Below are 453 nucleotides of genomic sequence, written 5' to 3'. Positions count from 1 at the left end.
ATCCTACACCGACTCAAATATCAGCCGCGTCAAGGTACACGGAGTCACACCAACTACATCCGAAAGGTAGCTCCAAAATTAAAAAAGGCGAATATTAGCCACAGTCTGAACGTGAAATTTCGAGGTTTTGTAACAAGTCTGTCACAAGTTTACCAAGACCATATTATTAGTCTGTTCCTGGCTCAACAAACTATGTATAAAAACCGAAAGGCCCCAAACAGACTCATGTAGCTACAATATGTCATTTCGACAAACAAAATAGCAATTAATCAAATTTCACGTAATTTGTCACTCATAATGGAAGATTTTGACACACTATTAAGCAAAACCGTACTTGTTGTGTCTCTGCAGCATTTAAAGATATGACATGGAAATGTTTGAATTACGCCCTGATGAAGGCCGATATGACCACAACGCGTACACCCATGTGCTTTTAAGCAGCTTAAATAAAGG

Source organism: Mugil cephalus, chromosome 16 (genome assembly GCF_022458985.1).
Source record: "Mugil cephalus isolate CIBA_MC_2020 chromosome 16, CIBA_Mcephalus_1.1, whole genome shotgun sequence".
Lineage (NCBI taxonomy): Eukaryota > Metazoa > Chordata > Actinopteri > Mugiliformes > Mugilidae > Mugil > Mugil cephalus.
This window is presented reverse-complemented; position numbering follows the sequence as displayed.